The following is a 20,425-nucleotide window of genomic DNA, read 5'->3' on the forward strand; positions in this document are numbered from 1 at the left end:
TGGCGTGTGCTCTGGTCCCCTAGCTGGAACTTTCCAGTAGGGTTACTTTATTTCCTCCGAACTGGGGTGGAGGAATCTGAGATATTCCCAGTCCCGCTCCTCAAGACCCGCATCTGGGTCGTTCTGTGACGCCGCCCCCCCTTCCCCCCCCAGTTCCTAACTCCCAGCGTTCTCTGGTCCCCTGCTGGAACTTTCCAGGAGGGGTGCTTTCTTTACTCAGAACTGAGGTGGAGGAGTCTGTGATCGCCCCTGGCTATTCTCTCCAGGGTGGTGTCTGCCCCCCCATCCCCAGGGGCGGGGTGCACGCGGCGGGGGCGGGCAGGCTGGGGACGCGACGACCAGGGTGTGCCCAAACTCAGCGCGCGGGGGCGCTGCGCCATCCGAGAGACGCTGATGGATTGCAGGAGTGCCGGCGTTCGCCAGCCGAGGCAGCACGGCTCCGCGGACTTTTTTTCAAACTCCTCTCATCAATGAGACTTCTAGGAGGAGCGGGAGGCGGCGGCGGCTACAGAGGACGCGGAGGAAGGCGAGGAGGAGCCAGGGGAAGGAACGTGGGCCGCGCGTCGCATCGCAGCCTCCCGGAGCTGCTGGCTCGGAGTCCTTAGGGACTGCCGGGGTCCCCCGCCCGCCTTGGTCCCCTCCTCTGCCTGCTCAGCCCCGCCCCGGCGGCCTGAGCCCCGGCACTCCGCAGCCCCGCGCCAGCCAAGTTGGGATGGGGCCCTGCAACCACTGCCCGGCGCCCGAGAGGCCACCTGCGTGCTAGAGGCAAACTTTTGTCTCCTCGGTAAAGTTGCATTGGCCTTCCCCCCACCCTCATTTTTTTTTTTTTCTTGCTCGTGGTAGCAAAGCACTTCCTAGACCGGGCAGCCTCGGCTGGGATGCTGTGCGGTCTTCGGAGTCTCTCTCGGCCGGTTACCGGAATCGAGATTTGACACCGATTTTATCAGGGGCAGAGAGGGCAACCGTGATTGTTACTCTGGTCCGGCCGCCGCAGGGCTTGAGGATCTTGGGGCTCAGAACTCGTGGCCGGGGGCCGATTTTATACTGCTGTCCTCCACCTGAGGGAAAGTGCCTTTTGCTCTTTTGGGGTTGTTCTGGTAGGCCGTTCTTTAGTTCTTTGACCGGTGGCACGGCACCGAGCCTGGGACTGTTTGGGGGCGCCGTGGGGGTTGGGATGCTTCGCGGCTCCCTTAGATGGGCAGCTGGGAGCGCGCCTGCGGGAGTGTGCGTTGTGCTGCCGCAGCCGCCCGCCACTTGGGAACTTGGCAACTGGACTTCTCCACTTCTCCGTGCTGCGAGTCCGCGTCCTGAAGCCCAGTCTTTTCTTTCTTCCTCTCTCCTTCTTCCCCCTCGTTGAACCCTGCTACCCCTTCCCCCCCGCCGCCAGTTTCTACTCTGGGCCTCGGTTCTGGCTTCCATACCTTCCTCTTCTACTCTAGGTCCCCAGATCTCCTTGACTTTCCGGTAGATCCACGCCGAGGGATCGGTTCCCCCTACTCCTCACTTTCATTCTAGCCCCCACTTAGCGCCCCCCAAGCAATCTCTCAACAAGTATATTTGCTGAGGAATTTGAAAAATCCACTACTGCAACTTGATCTGTGTGTGATGGATGAGGAGCGGCGCGGACAGAGTTGGGCGCCAATCCTATTAAGGGTTTAGAGAGAGGGGAGCGTTTTTTCCCTCCCGGGATAGGGGGAAGGGACCGTGTGGTTGAGTTGAGTTCGAGAGGGCTCCCGCCGCGCTGGTAGCTGAAGTCCACCCAACTCAGCTTCTTTTCAGTACGGCAGTAATTGCTCTCATTTCCTAGGAAACGTGACTTTTAGAGCTCCGGGAAGCTGAGGATGGAGCCCCTGCGCCTCACCTCAAGTGAGCTGGCCACAGAGGCGCAGCGAGGTTGTGGGGATCCCCCAGGACGCCTCTCTATCCCGACTCTTTTGTGTAACTGTCTTGTGGTTCCCAGGGCTGATCCCAGTTGGATCAGGGGTAGGAAAGACTTCTTTCTTGGTAGTCTGGTCTTTAAGACGCTGGGAAGGGGTGGGTACTGTACCCCTCTGTTCCCAAGTTGGGGCACCCTTCATCTTGGGGAGAGCTTTGCAGTACGATGGCCACACGATGTTCTGGGCCCTCTGCCCCTGCGCCCTCGCTGGGCGTGTGAAGGTTTAATCCCCACAGCTTCAGATAAAGGGAACAGTTGTAAAATGCTCATATGCTGTTTGCAGACGAGGCTCTGGGGGATGTTGGAGAATTTGAAAGTAAACGTTTCCCTCGCAAGCGGCATAAAATAGTGTTTAAACAAATATTGTATTGGCATGCTCCGGGGGCTCGGTGCCAAAAAAGTAAAGTAAATAAACTGTGAAATCCAAAATATACAGCACGGGGGGATAGCGGGCGGAATAGGCGGGCTTGTCACAAGTCTCCCTGATGCTATCTGTTTGTTCTAGCCACCTCTCCTTCGAGCCCCCTCCCCGCCCATTTCCTCACCTTGGCTGCGGTTTCCCTTGTTGAGTAGGCTTCCGTGTGTCTAGGGACTAGCCCCACCCGTCCTGGGAGCGGCCCCTGAAAGAGCTCAGTCGGTTTGGAGCGGGGGTGGGGGGGATATAGTGTGTTCCTACCTGGATTGGACTCCCAACGTGGGGGAGACATTCTGATGCTTTAGTTTTGCAGCTCTTGCCTTCTAGCTTCTGTTCTATCCTGGGGCGCTAATCCCAGAACGCTAATCTAGGCCATGCAGACACCCTCTTGCTAAAGGCTTCACTCCTTGAGTCTCTTCATCTTGCTTTCGCTTTCTGGAACTTGCTGCTTCTCTCTGGAGGGTTTCAAGAGTTGGAAGCGGCCTCTTCCGGATACAATTTATATTCAGAGGCTGTCGTATGGAAAACTGTCTCATTGGATGAATTTTTAAGTTAATTATATTTAGGAAGATTTAGAATGGTTTTGTATGTCCCCCAAATGACATGAGGTGTTTCCTGATTGGGAGGGGGCTAAAAGTAACACAGAAGAAAGTCCTGTGTAGGAGGGAACCCGGTAGAAGATCCACTGTTACCCCGGTTCTGTGTCTGAGATGAAGCTGACAAGGAACAAATCCCTCTCATCCATGAACTAGGTGGGCCTGGGATTGATAAATCTGTTTCTGTTCTTAGGTGGGAACTGATGTGGTGGGGATTTGCACAGAATTCGGACTCACTGAGGTCTCCTTCCAAATTCAAACCAGGCCTTGGAAGGAGGACCACCTTGAAGTTTGTATGGCCTTAGCCATGATGCTCCACTTTCTCAAGATGTTCCTCTGGCCTTCTGGCCTTGGGAGAACATTGAGCATTGAGCTCTGAGAGGGGTTGCCTTTTTGAGTTGCTTAATCGTAAAATGGGGCCATGGGGTTACTGATCATAGGCTCATTTCCTAGTTGCTGTGGGGGTCTCGGGCTGTGTCCTGTAGCTGGCTTGTTTGCACTGCAGACTGAAAAATACACAAATACTTCACTCTTTTTTGTACTCCTACAAGAGCGCTGTACACAGTGCAGCCCCTGGGGCTGGATTAGTGAATCCGGGACAGTCAGCAAGCAGGCAGACAAAATTGGATATTTGCCTACACTAAGTACCCTTCTTCCATCAGCACCTCCTCCAGGCAGTGCCCAGACACTAGCAATTCCCTTTAAATGAGACCACGAGGTTGTTGCATGCACTGTGAAAGCTGTTGTGACCCCTCACACCCAGCTGGCGTGTAAAAGCTCAAAAACAGAGTCCTAAAACCTTGTGGGTACAGCTGGCCTTTTCTGGTGCAAACCACAAGAAACAAGGTGGGGCCAACCTGCCCTGCATCTTTAGGCTGGGGGGTGAGAGGTCTACCTGTACAGTGCCTGTTAACTAGTGGTACATCAGGGGCCACAGGCCAGGTGGACCTCACTGTGGACAGCTGCAGCAGCTGGGCCAGGGCCCTTTGAAAGGGAACCCCAGGGAAGCAGTTCTCTCCTTTCTTCTTTTCACTGAGCATCAGAGGCACGGACACGTGAAGAATGCCAACTAGAAAAAGACTGAATTCTCAGATTCTAGAGCATCCAGAGAGGCGGAACTGGTGATTGGATCCACAGCCTGACTCCCCAGGTTCAGTGCATAGCTTGCTCTCACTTTTAAAGAACTTGGGGCAGGGAATAAGTGCTCTGATATCGTTTGCTAATAGCAAGTATGAGGTGAGGGCAGCAGCACTGGCATCTGCCAGATAGGACCCTAGAGTAAAGAGGGCCATCCTCTAACGCTTCCCTGGCTTCTCAATAAACACACCGCCTCATTCACTACTAGTAATTTTTTGGTTTTCAACTCTGAGGGCTTATGGAAAATTTAAAGGACTCGGAAAATGAAAACTTTGGTCATTGTTTTTAGATTTTTTGGGGTGACAAAAGTGTCACTAAGGCACATAAGTACTTAAAATCCTGGGAAAACACGGGGGGGGGGGGTTGGAGGGGAGAGGGATGACAGTGTAGCTTACTGTCCAGATTCTTCCAACAACTGAAGAAGTCAATGTTTCTGCTTAGCTTTTCCCTCTGGCTTTTTAAATAACATACATGTGTCGGGAAATAACTCTCTTAAGATGTGACCAGACAGTACGCATTAACTTGTTTTTTGAGTCTTGGGTTTAAATAGAACGAATTAATGTGGGGTTGTTTTTCTTTGGTGTGTGTTTCACATGTGTGTTTTAAAAAGGCAGGTTTCTGGGAAGTGTGTTTTAACTGAGTGCTGGGTTTCACCATTAGCATAAGAAAACCACTTTTAGTGCTTTTGCTATTGTCTTGAATGAGTTGGTACTAATGGGAGGCAGGCTAAGAAGGGTGATGGCCCATTGAGATTCCTCCAGCAGCCCCTGCTCAGTCCTCTGCCTGTGAATCTGGGATCGGCTATCACTTTTATCTTGCCTTTTCCATTCTCTGCCCTTTGGGATGCGGTCACTTTTGTCCACGTTTATTGACTGCTTTCTTCTCTGCAAATCTGTGGAAAATTTAATGAACCAAAAACCAGCAAATGAAATAAAGCGAACTTTTTTATTCATTAGCAGGGGAGTGGGACTGAATCACCTCTTTGGTGCAGCGGGTCCCAGCCCTCCAGTGAGGGAACTCAGGAAGGCTGGAGGGTGGCCCTGTTACAGAGTGGACTCCCACCCAAAGGAACATGAAACACTGCTCTTAGAGGCCCATATCCTTCTTGCTGCAGCCCCTAGCATTTTCCTCCTGGATCCAGGCTCTGAGGGGTTGGCATGGGTGGAGGAGAGGCAGCCTCACAGCCAGTCCCTGCCCTCGGCCTTCCCTGGGACAGTTAAGTATCTCCCTACCTCTAGACCTGGCTTTCACCCTGTAATTAGCAAAGCCCCGGGTGTGATTAAGGTTGCTTGCTGACTTGGCGTGGCTTGGAGCCCTTTCCCTGTATGAGAGTGAACTCTTGCTCTTTCCTGAATGTTACTGGGCTCTAATATCTCTGGACTGCTATGTGTCTCCCCTATTCCTTCTTCCCCGTTTTTCCTCCCTCTCTCCTTTTCCCCTTCCCTCACTCCTTCCCTCCCTCCAATCTCTTCTTCCTTCCTTTCCTTATTTCCTTCCTTTCCTTTCCCCTTTTATCATCCTCATTCTCCCCTTCCTCTTTTCCCCATCTTCCCTGTTCTCTCTCCACTTTCTTCTCCTTCTGCCTTCTCCCAGCACCCCCTCCTTTTTCTTACTCTCTTCATTCCTTCTTTCCTCGCCCTTCTGCTCGTCTTTGTCTCTCCCTCCTCCGCCCCACCCCCGCCGTTTCCCCCGCCCCGTCCTGCCCCGCCCCGCCCCGCGAGGCTCCGCGGTCCCGGTGGGGCCGCGGAGGCCGCGTGTCCGGGCGGCGCCGAGCGCGCCCGGTCCGGGGAACATTCCGTGCCCGAGCGCCCGCGGCCTCCCACCTGCGCGCCCGCCCGCTCCGCGGCGCGCGAACAATGGCTACATTGTTGCGGCGGGTGGCGGGAGTCGCCCCGGACCCTGCTCGTGGCGGGGTAGGAAGAAGGCCAGAGGACGAGGTCGTGGCGCCCGCCTGGGGCGCAATGGTCACCTGATCCCAGGGCCCGCACGGTGTCCCCAGTCTACCTGCCCCTAGGTCTCCTTCCTCCTGCCTTCCGGGAATGCTCAAGCTTAGAGAACCATAGCATTTGATGAGAGAGAGACCCGGCCACCAAACTTTTGGTGGTGGTTGAAACTTTCTTTAAAACGTCCGCAGACTATAGTTCTCACAAGGCATCAAAGCTGGGGAGGAATGGGTGCTTCTCGGGCCATGTCCATTCGTTCTAACCTCTCAGCTTGCAGAAAAAGATCTTTGAACACTTAGGACAGAATGTTTTAAAAGAGCATCGTGAGGGGCCCAGCATAGGCCCCTTTCAGCCCCTGCTTAGCGCCTTGTCTTTGTGCCTTGGACAATGAAATAAGTCAGGCCGACTTTGGAGCCTCATTTATAAGAAACTGTAAGGGCCGCTCAAGTACACTTGTGCTAAGTTGAATTGATTGAAATTTAATGGCGGTTAGTGGCGATGAATGGTAATGATTTTCCAGCGTATCTTTGGCATACTTGACATTAATAACTGGAGTGTGTGTGTGTATACGAGGCTGAGCCCGCCACACACACAGGAGGCAGCTGCATTATTCATCTTCCTACAAGCCAGTCCTTTCCTCAGATCCTTTCCCTTCTTGCTAGATTGCAGTTGCTTGGATGATTTACACACACACACACACACACACACACACACACACACACACACACACACCAAGAATGGTAGAAAGAAGGAAAGAAAAAAATCTTTTATATCATGTACATCATGTCAGCATAAATTTGAGCTCAGGATTTTTTTCTCCCAATTCTTACATAAATCAGCTTCTAATATACAGAATGTGATGAGTTTGTTTTAGATGGCATCATGAATTAATGGTATGCAAATTGAAGCTTTGCAGGTGGAATGATTTACTTAATAATTTCAACTTCTAATATTTAGGCTTATTCATTATGTTGGGAGTTTTAAAAAAGTCCATATTTTTAAGCCTGAGATGGGGAGATTAGTATGCAAATGTTTGCAGTGTAGGCAGAGATGGAGGACTGGAAGGGGCTTCGTTTGTTACTTTGCTTTGAGAATCTGCCGTTGGCCAAACATTGACCTTAGGAGCTAGGGATAGCCCCAGTGTGGTCTGAGGGAAGACAGCAATGCGCTGGTGTAAATTTCAAGTGTGTGGGCCAAGGAGTGCGACTGTGACATTACTGGGCAGAAGGAGCGGGGTTGTGGGGTGGGTTCTCATGCCTCCGTGGGTTTCTCTCACTTCAAACCATCTGAAGAGTTGATCATTAAGTACTTGATTATGAGGTGGCAATGGTGTGGAAAATTGGGCTGGAGGACCACCCAGGCAATTCATAGAATTTCTTTTCTTACATAGGGCATTTTCCTTAGGGACTAGTAGAAGCAGAGAGAAAGAGTGGTAGATGGATGGGTTTTGTAGAGAAATCAGGCCCAATCTCTTGTGTTGCTCTCAGGAAGATTAAGAGACCAAGCCACGCTACTGCTGGGTGAGGTGTGTAAACTCTGTCTATATTACTTTCTTCATTGCTTTCACCAAACACCTCGCAAAAGCAACGTCAGGATGGAAGGGTTCATTTTGGTTCACAGTTCCAGGGGTTGCAGTCCATCAAGGCAGAGAAATGACGAGTGTAAGAGCATGTGGCATCCACACATAAGCAGAGGGAGAGAGAGAGAGAGCAGTGGATGCTGGTACTTAGATTGTGATTTCTTTTTTTCCCCTGCAGTCTAGGACTCCATCCCATGAGATGGTATCACCTACATTTAGTCTGGGCTTTCCTACTTCAATTAACCTAATCTAGAAAATCCCTACCGATGTGTCTGGTCTCTTATTTAGATCTTATTGATATGACTGTTAACATCACATCATGAAGGGGGAGTTGTTGGCAGTTGCAGTCTGTTCTCCCTAACCCCATCATGTCCTGCTTCCAGGGCGACACTCACCAGGGATCAGAGGGAGGCAGGGTGGTGGTAGGGATAGCTGGTGGCAGAGAAACTGAAGTCTGTGGCAAGGGATCTGCTTCTGCCTTCCCCCGGTTGGTCCCTCTTGCAGCTTCAGAATTCAGGCTATCTCTAGGGCAGTGGATCTCAACCTTCCTAATGCTGAGACCCTTTAATAATGTTCCTCACATTGCGGTGACCCCAGCCATAAAATTATTTTTGTTGCTACTTCGTAACTGTAATTTCACCACTGTAATAAATCATAATTTAAATATCTGATATGCAACCCCTGTGAAAAGGCTGTTCAACCCCCCCCAAAGGGTTGTGGCCCAAAGGTTGAGAACTGATGCTCTAGGCTAGGGTAGGGGTGGAATGGTCATGGGGACAGTGATGGCCATTTGGTCACTGATGGCACTTTCACACCCCTCTGAAAGATGAAGGCAGTTTAGGAAGGGCTGACACATAAATATGTCTCCGATCTTTAAAGATGAAGGCAGCATTTTGACTTTTCAAAAAAAATTGAGGTTGCAGCCATCCAGTGACAGGTTGAAGGCCTATCACTCAGACATCTCCACAGACAGCCCTGGGCTGTGCCTTTGTGATGCATGGTGTGTGTCCAGGCAGGGACAGAATATTTAGGGCTGTCCCTTCCTGTCTTCGAGAGATCAAGGTAAGGGGACAGCTCTGGTGCAGTCCAGGGACAAGGTATACATGCAGTGCCTTGTTTATACCAGGAGAGAGCAAGTCAAGCCTCTAGGTATGCAGATGAGGAGAGGAGCCGGAGGGGAGGGGCGGAAGTGAACCGGGATATGTTTGTCTAGAGAAGATGAAGTGTGTAATACACATAATATAGTAGGTTACACTTGCAATATAGTCTGTTCCATGGCTCTTTGTACTGGCAAATGTGAGGAGAGATGTGTGATATGTATATTTATATGGAAATCCGTTTATTTCAGTAAAACTGTAAGCACCAGCTTTCTGGGAATTGGATTGTTTTCTGGTCTTAAGATACACACACACACACACACACACACACACACACACACACACACACACACACAGCCGGGTGTTGGTGGTGCACTCATTTAATCCCAGCACTTGAGAGGCAGAGGCAGGCGGATTTCTGTGAGTACGAGGCCAGCCTGGTCTACAGAGCAAGTTCCAGGACAGGCTCCAAAGCGATATAGAGAAACCCTGTCTACACACACACACATACACACACAAGTCAGAAGTGGAGCTGGGGATGTGGCTCAGTTGGCAAAGTACCTGCAAACATGAGGACTTGAGCTTAGAACCCCGGTGTCCACATAAAAGCCAGGGCCGGCAATGTGTGCTTGTAATCTCAACTCTGGAGGAGGAAGAGACAGGCTCATCTGAGTTTTTTGGCAGGCCAGCCTAGCCAAATTGATGAGCTCCTTGTTTGGAAGAATAAAGTGGAAGGATGGCTCAGTGGGTAAAGTGCCTGCCGCCATCCCGAAGACCTGAGTTGATCCAGAGTGTCCACATGCTAGAAGGGACTGACTTCTGAATGTTGTCCTCTGACCTCAGCATTCCAGCCCACATACACATACCTAGTACACACACACACACACACACACACACACACACACACACACACACACACACACACACACACACACACACACACACACGGAGGAATAATAAAATTGAGGAAGACACCTGCCATTGACCTCTGGCCTCCTTGTACTTGGGCAGGCACACTTGTATGAACTTGTACATACAACACACACACACATAAACATGCACCTCTCAAATTCAAAATAGGAATGACATAGTAAGGTTACAAAGAGAAATAAGGGAGTAGCAGCAAATCCGAGGCTAAAACTTCATAGATTGTCTCCAAGTGGGGCTCCTGGGCCACTTGGATGAGGTTCAGGTGAGAAGCCCATTAAGTGTGCAGATTCTCAGGCCCTGGGGAGACTACTACATTAGAAGTTTGACACAGTGGGCCTTTATCAAGGTGGATGATGGGAGATCTACTTTTTTTTTTTCTTTTTTTTAAAGACAGGGTCTCGTGTGTCTCAAAGCGTCCTCGAATGGTCATGTCCCCATGGCCATTCCACCCCCACCAACCAGTCATTATACCCTGGAGCAATGGTTCTCAACTTGTGGGTCACTACCCTTTGAAGGGTTGGACAAGCTTTTCATAGGGGTCGAGTATCAGATATTCTGACTTCCAAGTGCTGCGATTATAGGCGTGTGCAACCTTGCCTGATGTATGCTGTGCTAGAGATGGGAAGGCAGGGCTTAGGGCATGCGTAGTGAGTATTCTACTAACTGGGGCCATATTGTCCCCTTCAGGTTCAGCTCTGGCCAGGACTGCATTATCAGCAGATTGGGAGAATTTCACCCACCTTGTCCACTGCCTCTGGAGTGGATGTCATGGTCAAGCAGATTAAGTGAGAGTTGAGTTGCTTGTGGACCAACATAGCAAAAAGAAGTGATGTCTAGGGTCCGACATCTTTCGTGGAGTAGAGTCCAGACTGGAAGATCAGCCTTCTGGTCAGCACAGTTCACCTGAGGATGAATGTTCTTGGAATGGTGGCCTCAGCAGTTGCTGCAGTCCTGATGGCTGTGGAAGTGGAGGCTTCCTCACAATTTCCTTTCCTTTCCTTTCCTTTCCTTTCCTTTCCTTTCCTTTCCTTTCCTTTCCTTTCCTTTCCTTTCCTTCCTTTCTTGTTTGTTTTTTGTCTTGCTTTGTTTTTTTGAGACAGGGTTTCTCTGTGGCTTTGGAGGCTGTCTTGGAACTAGCTCTTGTAGACCAGGCTGATCTCGAACTCACAGAGACCCGCCTGCCTCTGCCTTCCAAGTGCTGGGATTAAAGGCATGCGCCACCAGCACCTGGCCCATAATTTCATTTCTGTTACTGCCATAAAATATTTTGTCAAAAGGCAATTTAGGAGAGAAAGGGTCTACTTTATGACTCCAAGTTTCCCCTCACTATCGTGGGGAAGTCAGGGTGTCAGGAGCTTAATGATCGTCACATCACATCTGCAGTCAAGAGCTGAGAGAAATAAATGCATGGATGTTGCTTGCTTTGCTCACTCATCTCTTTAAACAGTTAAGGAGTCCCTACCTAGGGAATGGTACCACCCACAGTGGACTTCATCCTCTTACATCAAGTAACAATCAAAACAATCCCCAACAGACATGCCCACAGGCCAACCTGATCTACATAATTCCTCAATTAAGACTTTCTCACCAAGTGATAATAGGTTGTGTAGAACTGGCAGTTAAATTGACTAACTAGCAGAGTGTTTTTAACACCTGAGGTTCTGCCCAAATGGGTTAGCCTGGGGTGCTCTGATATACACCATCAGGCACTGTGGTCTGTTCACAGACCAGAAGTACACATGAGTAATAAATTCTGGAACAAATCAAAGAAGAAAACATTTTGTCTTGGTGTGTGCATATGCATGAATGTTCCTGTATTTGTGGGTGCACGTATGTGTGTAGATTCTTGTAAAGTTCAGAGGTCAATACCAGCTGCTGCTCTCAGATACTGTCTAACCCTTTGTGGGACAGGGCTCCTCACTAGCTTGAAGCTCAAGTCTACTAGGTTGGCAGGCCATCCAATCTCAAGGACGTACCTGTCTCATTTTCCCAGCACTGGGATTATAAACTTGTACCACCACACCTGACTTTTGATTTTATTTTAACTATGTTTGCCTATTTATTTTGTGTCTAAATCTGGTTTGTGTGTGTGTGTGTGTGTGTGTGTGTGTGTGTGTGTGTGTGTGTGTGCCATGAGTGCCACTGTAGGGATGTGGAGGTCAGAGGACAACTTGTGGGAGTCAGTTCTCTCCACCTTGGGGGGTCTCAGGAATCAAACTCAGTTTGACAAGCTTGGCAGTAAGGGCCATTACCTAATGAGCCATCTTGCCAGCCCACACCTAGATATTTACATGGGATCTGGAGATTGAATTCAGGCCTTGATGCTTACAAAGTGAGCACTTCACTGTCTGAGTTACCACTGAAGCTCAAGAAGAAACTATTTGATAGGCTGAATTTGTGATGTAGGAACCAAGTCTCATCATTGATCAGGTAGTGGCTGTCAGAATCCACTGGGTCTGAGAGCAGGACTCTCACCTGACTGCATGTATGGAGTTGTGCTCCACTCAGATCCCCAAGGGGAGATCTGTGAGGGAGGCAAAGTGGTGGAGGCAGGAGGAGCACGAATTTAAGACATCCATCCTTGTCTCCAAAGGGAGTTTTTAGGCCAGCCTGGCCTACACGAGACCCTGCTTTAAAGCAACAACAAAAAGGATGGGGCAGAGAGAGGTGTCTATGCATAGATCTCCATCCATTCACCTCCCTTCACCCAGCCATCCCTCATCTAGTATATATATGATGGGTTAATGACCCAAAGCAAAGCCTGAATGGTCTGCTCAAAGTAAACAGTGGGAAGGCTGGAGCCAGGTCTTCTAGACCTACCTGTCTCTTAAGTTCTTACCCATGTGTTGTTTTGCGGACATCCATTAACTGGGACCCTGTCCTACTAGTAGCTCCTAAAGGCTTCTGAGGGAGCAGCCAAGGTCAGCTGGGAGCAAGGCCAGGCCAAGGATATCTAATAAGGTCATGTGGCATTTTGTCACAGCTGGCTGGGTGGATAGTATCAAGTGGGTAGAGACCATGATGAAAGGTTATCCCGCCCAAATGTCACAATGTCAAAATGCCACTAATGGGGAACCTTGGGTGTATGATGGTCACCAGCAAAGCCTGCCTATGGGTGTCCTTGCTGGCTGACATCCAAGCTGCTGCTGCTGAGGGGGTATCTAGGTATCTAGGGGTCCCTGGTGTGGAGTATGACAGCAGGTAGTGGTTTTTTACATACTCACCTGGAAGCCGTAAGTGTCTTTCTGTTCCCTGTGTTTGAAATGGTTTGGCCCATGCCATCAAAAGGAGTTTCTTGTATAATCCATCAGCCAATCAGCTGACACTTACGGGAACATCTGTTAGGTGCCTGGTGCTGATTAAACTTCATCACACGGGCACATTTTGCTAGCCTGGTTTAGCACCCAGCAGCTGAAATCCCAGGCTTCTCTAATCTAGTGGGGGAGCTGGGCTATGGTGGGAAAGCTAGAGGTAGCTAGGGTGATTGTGTAAGGTGACTGTGTGGGGACATTGCTCAGGAGTAGTGATTCCCCAAACTGTTGTCCCAGGGAAGCTGGGTGGGACTGTTCTGGCTGCAGGCTGGTAAGGTTCTGAGGCCATAACAAATTTGGGGTGGGTTGTTCCTGGGAGCTCTTAGGCATGGAAAGCAAGTCCTGGGTCAGCACTGATGAGTCTGGGCCTTACCTGTCGCTTTTTACTCAAAATTTTTTTTAAATTTTATTATTATTATGTATGCATGCATGGTGTGTGTATATGTACTCATGTGCCATGGAGTGATGCTGAGTTCAGAGGACAACTTGCAGGAGTTCTCTCCTCATACCATGTGGGTCCCTAGGATAGACTTCAAGTAAAACAGGCCAGTGGACAAGCGCTTCTACCCCCTGAGCCATTTTACCACCACCTTATCCTTTTGTTTGTTTTTGAGACAACCTCACTATGTAGTCTTGGCTAACTTGAAATCATTATATAGACCAGGTTGGCCTTGAACTTGTGGGGTTTCTCTTGCTTCTCCCATCAGCTCTGGCATGATGAGTATATGCCATTGTGTCTGGCTTGCTTTGGGTCTTTTTCTTAACCACACAGTTGTGCTGGGTAGTCAGGGAAAGCTTTCTTTCCTCACTAGCATGGGCAGTCCAGCAAAGTGGTAGAGAGCTAGGATAGCCTGGGCAGGACCCTCAGGGTAGTAGATGCTGAACAGAATGCAGCCCTTTGGTGGTGTGTGGGGTGGAGATTTGCCTAGAGATGCCCCAAAGGGCAGCTTGTGATGCACATGGCTTTGTTGATATGTGTTTACTTATGACTTGGTTGTCACTATGCTGCAAGTTCAGGAGTGTTCTGGGACTAGACCACTGGGAGTACTGATGTGTGAAAACTTTAACCTCTCCAGAGCCTTTTCTCCCTGTCTTGAGTTTGGGCTGACAGAGTTTTGGGTGGTGGTTTTTTGTTTTTTATTTTTTGTTTTTTCGAGGTGGGATTTCTCTGTGTAACAGCCCTGTCTATCTTGGAATTCGCTCTGTAGACCAGGCTGATCTCAAACTCACAGAACTTTGTCTTTGCCTCCCAGTGGTGGGATTAAAGGAGTGGGCCACCACCATCCCGCTTGGGTGGCTTTTTTAAATTTTGAAATAGGGTCTCATATAGCCCAGGCTGACCTCTAGCTTGCTGTGTAGTTGAGGATGACCTTGGACTGCTCACCTTCCTGCCTCATCTCCAGGGTGTTGTGACTACAAGGGTGCACCACCCCTCCAGGTGGTGCGGTGCTGGGGTTGTGTGCCTGCTTGGGGTAGGGACATTCCCAGTGTGTTGACAGTCCTGGCCCTGACTTGCTTTGTTTTTTTTTGAACTGACACAACTGTATAAGAGGAAATTCCTAGCAGATGTGTATGTACCTCTTCTAACCCTGCCAAACCCTGTCTGTAGGTGAGGGTTGGGTGGAGTGGGGGGAGTGGCTGTCCTTACCTGTTCCTGAACTCCGTCCTGAGGATAATCTGGGATAATCTGTTGGACCAGTTGGAGGGAATGGCTGGTGGGGTGTGGGGAGATGGGATGAAATTGGTCCTCAGAACACTCCACAATGATATTCAGGACGGCTTTAGTTATTCAAGGGCGACCGTAGTCATGTGTACATTATCCATCCATTCATCTGCCATTATTCATTCAGTATCTTCTATCCATCCAAGTATTCATCCTCTACCCACTCATTTTCCACCCACTCCCATCCACTCCCCTTTCCATCTTCTTTCCACCTTCTCATCTACCCTTCATCTACTCTTGCATCCATTCATTGTCCATCCATTTATCCAGCCCTCCATTCTTCATCCACTCATTCATCCAGCCTTCCATTATCCATTCACCTTCTTTCCATCCACCCATCCTTCCATTTTCTCTTTCCTTCCATTATCCACCCATTGTTTATTTACCCATCCTTTCATTCTCTCCCATAATTTAGTTACCTACCTTTGTCTATAGGGATTTTAAAGGCCTTTTGTGTTGATGCTTGGTGTGCCTTCTTTCCCCCATTGATGAAGCCACTGATGACTTCTTCTGTAGACTTCTTCCTGTTCTAGCCCCAGACGTTCATGTCTCCCTGAGGTTTTCTTACTTAATAGCACCCATTAATATTGTCTTTTTGTTATCTATTTATTTTTGCTTAGTGTTTAATGAATGAGTTTGGTGTGTGTATGTGTGTGGGCAGCCATATAGAGGCCAGAGCAATATATCAGACATCTTTCTCTGCCTTATAGTCTTGAGACAGTCCCCTCACTGATCTGGAAGCTCACCCAGCAAGGCTGATCGCAGGATCTATCTGACTGCTCCCTGAAATGTTAAAGTTAGGAGCACATAGACCTTTGTTTTTACTCAGTGAGTCTTCCAACCTTCTCTAGCCCCTGGGAACATTTGTTGATGAGGGAAATGGATATACATTCCCTTTGGTATCTGTCTTAAGAAATCTAAGCCAACCAGGCAGTGGTCAGGTTGGATTTCTTGATCTGGGAGAGCAACTGTGACTAATGATTGGTTTTTAATGTATTTTTACATTGTCTGAGCACATGCTATAGCTCATTTGGGCCCCACACATAGTCTGTGTTGGACAGGAGGTGACTGTTTGGACTTAGTTGGGAATGGGCAGAATTAACCAGAGTTGGAGACTGGCTTTGTGTTTAAGCTACTACTGGACTCCAGGCAGGCCATTGTTCCTCCCTGATCCTCTCCTAGTTTGTTTCACAGAACAAATTCATTCTTGTCTGTCTGTGTCTGTCTCTCTCTCTAACATTTTATCTATTTTTGTTGTGTGCCTGTGTAGGAACATTTATGCCATGTGACACCTGTGAAGATCAGAGGTCAGCTTTCAGGAGTTGGTTCTCTCCTGTCCCCATATGGTTTCTGGGAATCAAGCTCAGGTCCTCAGGCTTGATGCCCAACACCTTTGCCTGTTGTGCCATCTCCCTAGGTATCTCTATCCCTCTAAAAGCTGTTGCAGTCAATGCCCAGAGTTTACAATTTCTGTGTTTGAGATTTGAGATTTCAGACTGGTTGATACTCTTTTTACTCTGACCTTGGTTACCTGATGGAGGCTGCCACACCCTTGAATGTTAACCACTTCCAGCATCGGACTGGCCCGAGGCCATGTGTGGGGTGTCTGCTGGTGCCTGGCTGTGAATCCATGGCTTTTACACACACCACTGAGTCTTTATGGCATTGCTAGCATTGCTCAAGTTCTCAAACATAAAATGTCAGTGTCAGAACTCCCTCCTGCTCTGGGGTTCAGCTCTGCCAGATTCTTCCCCAGAAGGTAGGGGTGGAGAAAGAGAGAGTGGAGGGATGTAGTGGGTAGGTATGGACATAGCTTGATCCAGGCCTAGAAGATTCCAGCAGTCTAGAATGTGGCTCTGTTGTCGGGCTTAGTCTAGATCCTTTATTTACTGCTTGCTCTGAGAGGAAGCCCACCCACTCCCTGCTGTGGTCACTGGCTCTCTGAAGGAAGGAAGGCTTTAAGCATTTTCTTTGGGCTGCCCCCCTCCCCAGGCTAGCCTACCACCTGGGCATGTCTAGGTGTGGCCTCTTGTCCAGTGATTTCCCCCAAAAGCAATTGTACAGATAGGACTGGGTGCGTCAGCTGGGACATGCCACTGGAGGTGGGGGGTCCGGGGGCTCGGCTTAGAGCAGGAACTAGAGACAGATTATAAAGCAAAATGAGGGTGTCTGGAGGGGTTGGGGTTATAGTTTATTTGGTAGAGTGCTTGCTCATCATGTAAAAAGTCCAAGGTTCAGTCCCCAGTCCCACAGTCCCCAGTCCCAGTGCACACCTGTAATCCCCACACTTGGAGTTGGAGGCAGGAAGATCAGAAGCTGGAGATCAAGCTGGGGAGATCACTTGCAAGTATGAGGACCCGAGTTCAAATCCTCAGTACCCAAAAAAGCTGGGCATAGCCACGAGCACCTGTACCTCCAGCAGTATGGGGGTAGGGACAGGCGGACCACTGGAGTTTGCAAATGCCAGTCTAGCTCCAGGTTCAGGGAGAGACCTTGTCTTAAGGAAGTCCTATAGAGAGTGATAGAGCAGGATACTTCATATATCATATATCAAGTATCCTGCTCTATCATATATATATATATATATATATATATATATATATATATATATATGCATGCTGGAAATAAAGCAGGATCTTCTGGAAGAATAGTCAGTGCTCTTGACCCTACCCATCTCTCCAATGCCTTCATGTCATTACTTTCATGGTTGTACCCATTCCTTGTCCCCCAATACAGACAAGACACACACACACACATACTTCCCACACAAAAGAACATTTTAGTTGTTGAGACAGAGTCTCCATATTATTTAACTCTGACTGTCCTGGAATTCACTATGTAGACCAGGCTGGCCCCAAATTCACAGAGATCCTCTTGTCTCTGCCTCCCTAGTGCTGAAATTAAAGGCATGCACTACCAGGTCTGGCCCACAGAAGAACATTAGTACCCATTTCTTAAAAGCTCAGCATCATTCTTAGTTAGCTATATATGTTTGAGATCAGCTTGGGCTCCATGAGACCATGTTTAGCCTTTCTCAAGCCAAAAAAACAAGGATGCCTGTGGCTCCATCTCATAGGAGTATGGGGACCAAACAAGGATGACTGACTCCATCTCACAGGGGTATGAGGATGAAAGTGTTCATAAGTGCCTGGTGTATGGTGGACATGTAAATCTTGACTATTAATATTAAAAGGACAGCCTGAGTAGCATGGGGCATTTGGCAGCAATATCACACTAGAGGCTCATGTAAGCTGTAGTTAAGCATGAACCTCACTCTCAAGAGCATGTGCTGCTGTATACACAGTGGTTCCTGCCTTGCAGGGTCTTCAGAACTCAACTTCTGCTAGACGTTATCTTGGCAGTGAATGGAGCACGTCCAGCACCAACACCACAGTGCCATCTGCCTTCTTTCTCTCCAGGAGACGGTCGAGGTTTGGCAGAGAGAATTTCCTTTTTCCCAGACTTACTTTCTTTTCATTTTCTTTTTTCTGTACTTTTCTTTTTCTTTTTCTTCTTTTTTGGACAGGGTGTCTTAGTTGGGGTTTCTGTTGCTGTGACAAACACCATGACCATAAGCAACTTGGAGAGGAAAAGGTTTATTTCATCTTACAGCTTGTAATTTCTCATCCACGGAAGTTAGGACAAGAACCTGGAGGCAGGAGGTGATGCAGGGGCCCTGGAAAAGTGCTATTTTCTGGCTTGGAACCCAGGACCACACTCCCAGGGATGTCCCCACACACAATGGGCTGGGCCCTCCCACATCAATCACTACTCAAGAAAATGTCTCATAGACTTGCCCATAGGCCAATCTGGTGGGGGCATTTTCTCAGTTGAGGTTCTTTATTCCAAAATGACTCTAGGCTATGTCAAAATGACATAAAACTAACCAGCACTCAGGTTCTCATGTAGTCTAGGCTGGCCTCAAACTCAATATGGAGGAGAGGCTGGCCCTTTACTGGAGGTCCTCTGGCCTCTATGTTTTCAGAGCTGGGTCAGAGGCACACAACACTGTTCCTGCTTTGTGCTGTGGTGGAGATGAGCCCAGGGCCTTGTGCACGGTAAGCAAGTGCCCTGCCAGTTGGGCCACATCCCAGCTTTACTTTCTTGGTCTCTTTTAAAGTTCACTGCTCCAGTTGATCTTTAAAAACTTCACATTTATTTATTTTGTATGTATACATGCAAGTACATATTTGCCATGACATGCATGTGGAGGTCAGAGGACAGTTGGTGGGAGCAGGTTCTCTTCTTCTGCCATGTGTGTCTCTGTGATCAAACTCAGGACACCAGGCCTGGTGACAAGTGCCTTTACATGCAGAGCCATCTCATGAGCCCCTGGCTGCTTCAAAGACTTTCTGTGAGCTTGTAGTTTTTAAGTCAAACTTTGGGGGCAAAATGGCAGTTATTTTCCCTAGCATTTCTACCCTCTTGCTTGCTGGGGACTCCAGTGACTCTTGAGTTAGGGATTGTTCCATAGCCCACATAATCTTTTCATCTCTAATTCGTTTTTTCTTCCTTTCATAGTAGAGAGTTGTCACCACCGTTTCATCAAATTCTAGAAGGCTCCCCCAACCCAATGTAGCTCTAGAAGTTTGAGAGGTCTTTTTATGTCTTCCTTCTTAAGTACTTGAACATGTGGTTTCCAGTTAGAACAACTTCATGCTCTTCTCAGCTCATTTTAATACTGTGTCTTCTCTGACTCAGGCATGGTTCACTTATTGCTTTAATCAATACAGATTACATTTTCCTGTCTTCTTATAATGGGGAGTACATGCCTGGGAGGGTCTTTGGTAGATGCTTGATAGCAAAATTTTATGTTGTCAGTTGGTTGATATTTTTGTTTTCCTGAGAATCTTACGCTTTCTCTGAGACATTGTTAATTTTCTTAGGGGGTGGGGGTGGGGGTGGGTGTGGGTGTGGGGGTGGGGGTTGTGGAGCAGGGTCTCATGTAGCCCAGGCTGATCTTGAACTTACTAAGTAGCTGCCTTGACTTCCCAAGTGCTGGGATGACAAGTGTGAACCACCATGCTTGATTTATATGGCACTGGAAATTGAACCCAGGGCTCCCTGCAGGCTCGGTAAGCCCCCTACCACCTAGCTGTACCCCCAGCTCCAAAGTTTAATCTCTGAAGTTTGTTAGATGGGATGGGGGTGGTGGGGGTGGCAGCGGCTTACAGTTAGTGACTCTTCTGTGTTGAGGCCAAGTCCTCTGGAGCTCTGTGACCAATACTTGGTGTGCTGTGACTTCTGAGGCCCTGCTGGTGGGTATGGCACTGGCCCTTTGTATGTGTGTCAAGCACTGGCAGCATTTTTGCCTGCTTCTTTCTCTGTGCGCTGGGAAGAACAGATCCTGTATATTCTGCAGGGTCTCAAGACCCTCACACCTCCATGTGTTCTACCCGGTCACCAGTTTGTGTCTCCCCTCTCTGAAGTTGTCATGGACTCTTTAGGTATTGAACCGAGTCTCTTCTACCCAGCAATCTTCCAATCTGCCTGGCTTGCACTGAAATTGGAAACTCTCTCCAGACAGTAAGCTGGGCCTCGTAGGGCTCACCTCCCTTCACTGCCTGGCATGCTTGAAATGTTTTGTCTGGTTTTTTGGTGGTTTCGGGTGGGAGCCTAAATCTGGTCCCTGTTATTCCATCTTGGCCAGCAGTGGGACATTTAATTTGCATTTTTTCTCACGAGGAGGACTGTTCCAATTTGAAAGGGTGGAAAGTATTTCACGGTCCTGTGGTCCTCCCACTGAGTGTGTTTGTGG

The 20,425-nt window shown here is 48.8% G+C and overlaps 1 protein-coding gene across 1 annotated transcript in view; it reads left to right on the top strand.

Annotated features, from left to right (window-relative positions):
* The first annotated feature begins 378 nt into the window (after window positions 1-378).
* The window catches only part of Gli2 (GLI family zinc finger 2), a 227,399-nt gene continuing 207,352 nt past the window's right edge, over window positions 379-20,425 (top strand). Inside the window, exon 1 of the mRNA XM_027417815.2 lies at window positions 379-784. The gene's annotated coding sequence lies outside the window, so the exon portion shown is untranslated. The remainder of the gene's footprint in view (window positions 785-20,425) is intronic.

The sequence above is a fragment of the Cricetulus griseus genome, chromosome 5 (assembly GCF_003668045.3).
Source record: "Cricetulus griseus strain 17A/GY chromosome 5, alternate assembly CriGri-PICRH-1.0, whole genome shotgun sequence".
Classification (NCBI taxonomy): domain Eukaryota; kingdom Metazoa; phylum Chordata; class Mammalia; order Rodentia; family Cricetidae; genus Cricetulus; species Cricetulus griseus.